The sequence below is a fragment of the Schistocerca cancellata genome, chromosome 5, assembly GCF_023864275.1.
Source record: "Schistocerca cancellata isolate TAMUIC-IGC-003103 chromosome 5, iqSchCanc2.1, whole genome shotgun sequence".
In the NCBI taxonomy this organism is placed as follows: domain Eukaryota; kingdom Metazoa; phylum Arthropoda; class Insecta; order Orthoptera; family Acrididae; genus Schistocerca; species Schistocerca cancellata.
The window spans coordinates 386,775,974-386,778,129 of NC_064630.1; the positions used below are offsets into that span (position 1 = coordinate 386,775,974).

The 2,156-nt window shown below is 45.2% G+C and overlaps 1 pseudogene; it reads left to right on the plus strand.

Annotated features, from left to right (window-relative positions):
- Positions 1 to 1,028: 1,028 nt before the first annotated feature.
- Positions 1,029 to 1,146, plus strand: LOC126189794 (5S ribosomal RNA; annotated as a pseudogene).
- The last annotated feature ends 1,010 nt before the right edge of the window (positions 1,147 to 2,156 follow it).

The following is a 2,156-nucleotide window of genomic DNA, read 5'->3' on the forward strand; positions in this document are numbered from 1 at the left end:
ACGGCAGAGTGGGATAATGGTGTGCTGAAAGAGAACTGGTGTGTGCAATCCCCCCCCCCCCCCCCTCAACCATTTAAATAACTTATACAGTGTACTGGTATTTGTAAATCATGTTTTCTAATTTTGCACTGACATTCTTCATTATATGAATATGTCAGTTATCTCATTTAGAAACTTGATACAAGTTATAAATAATCAGAGTACTTGAGTTCCTTATGACGGGCCCATCGTCAGATACTAAGAGAGTGTTTACATTTCAAATGCCAAGAAATTATACACCAACCGCAGACACTATATCTTACACAACAAAGATGTTTGAGCAAGCTCTTGATGTAATTAGAAATTATGAGAGAAAAAGTATTCAGCTGAAATAACCTCCCTGATATGACTGTCCTAGCCCTTTACCAAGATGAGTAATCTGTTGGAATAAAATCTTCTCTGTTCTGAAGCCGTGTCAATTCGAATAAAATTCTCCACCATCGTCGTCAGGAGTAAAACCGCCGACTGCCGGGGTTGCCACGGTTTTCTGTTTGTATAGCCACGATTGAGGCCTGAATTGGGCAGCTCATACTAGCTCCGGCCCGCAGAGGCACCGAGTGACGTCACGTGGCACGAGGGGCGGGCGACACGTTTTAAACTGCCGCTCCCGCCTCCCTAAAATCGTCGAGCATTCGTCGTTGCTTCCATTCGACGTCCAAATGTCGCGCTCACGCCCTACTGAGTGCGTCTGTGTTAAAATCGTTGCGATTCATTTTAAAATCAACCGCCTCTTTCATGACGGAAACCCAGTACGCTGACGCACTAGCCAAGACTCTCGTGTCCTCAGTCATTATTTTGTGCCCGTTTTCCAGACAATGCTCAGCTGTTACTGACTTATCACGCTCCCTTTGAGTTGTCTGTTTTTCAAATTCACTTGGATATTGCGCTCTTGGAATTTGAACCCTAAACCAGTCTGCATGTGGAACTCATCCTTTGTAGTATTTCTCTAGGGGGTTTGATGATTTCCCGACGCTCTCGTGTTTACTGCGCGCAACGGCCTTGCCGCGGTGGATACACCGGTTCCCGTTAGATCACCGAAGTTAAGCGCTGTCGGGCGTGGTCGGCACTTGGATGGGTGACCATCCAGGGTGCCATGTGCTGTTGCCATTTTTCGGGGTGCACTCAGAATCGTGATGCCAACTGAGGAGCTACTCGACCGAATAGTAGCGGCTCCGGTTATAGACAACCGTCGTAACGACCGGGAGAGCGGCGTGCTGACCACACGCCCCTCCTATCCGCATCCTCAGCTGAGGATGACACGGCGATCGGATGGTCCCGATGGGCCATTTGAGGCCTGATGACGGAGTGCATTCGTGCTTACTGCGAGATCCCATGACCAAAAGCGTTGCTCTTCTCTTGTCATTCTGTCTCCTGTGATTCATACTATTTGGTAACAGACTGACGTACTATACAGAAATAGCCAGATGAGAGGTGAGTCTGGTGTCTCTTTCGTGGGTGTCTTACATTTATTTAGGTTTCCTCCAATTAATCCAAGTCTGGCATCTGTTTCCCTACGGCTGACTTCATAGTATCATTCCAATTTGGTCGCTCCAGACCGATAGTCCTACATATTTCTTATTCCTGACAATGATTATCCACCTATGGCTTCATGAAACAATAGTGAGTCTTTCTGATTGTTAATGTTTAATACGTTACTCTTGTTTAACTTGTCAACTGGAAAGCCTTCTGCGTCTTTGAAATTTTAGACTGAATTTTCATATGATGTTTTATACCCGCGAAAACACGTTCCGACTCGGAAAGTCTTTACTCACCCAGCAGAACATTTGCAAACGCAATAGGAATTTCTATGAGACAGTTATGACATACAGAGATTAACACACATACAGCCTAACCAAGGACTAAGCGCTTAAAGTACTCTGCGTTATAGGTTCCGCTTGTGCGGGGCAAATGTACTTGTCATCTGTTACATTTATCACTTGAAAAACAAATAAATAATGAACTGAGGCAGTGCAACTGAAATTAATCAAACTATTGCGGCGTCTCTGGAACTGAGTCACCTCACCTTACACGACCGCTAAAAAATACTACGACAGATAATTCCGCAAGCGTTGGAAATTTTACTAGGTTACTGCCTTTCGAGCCAACCATTACAGGAA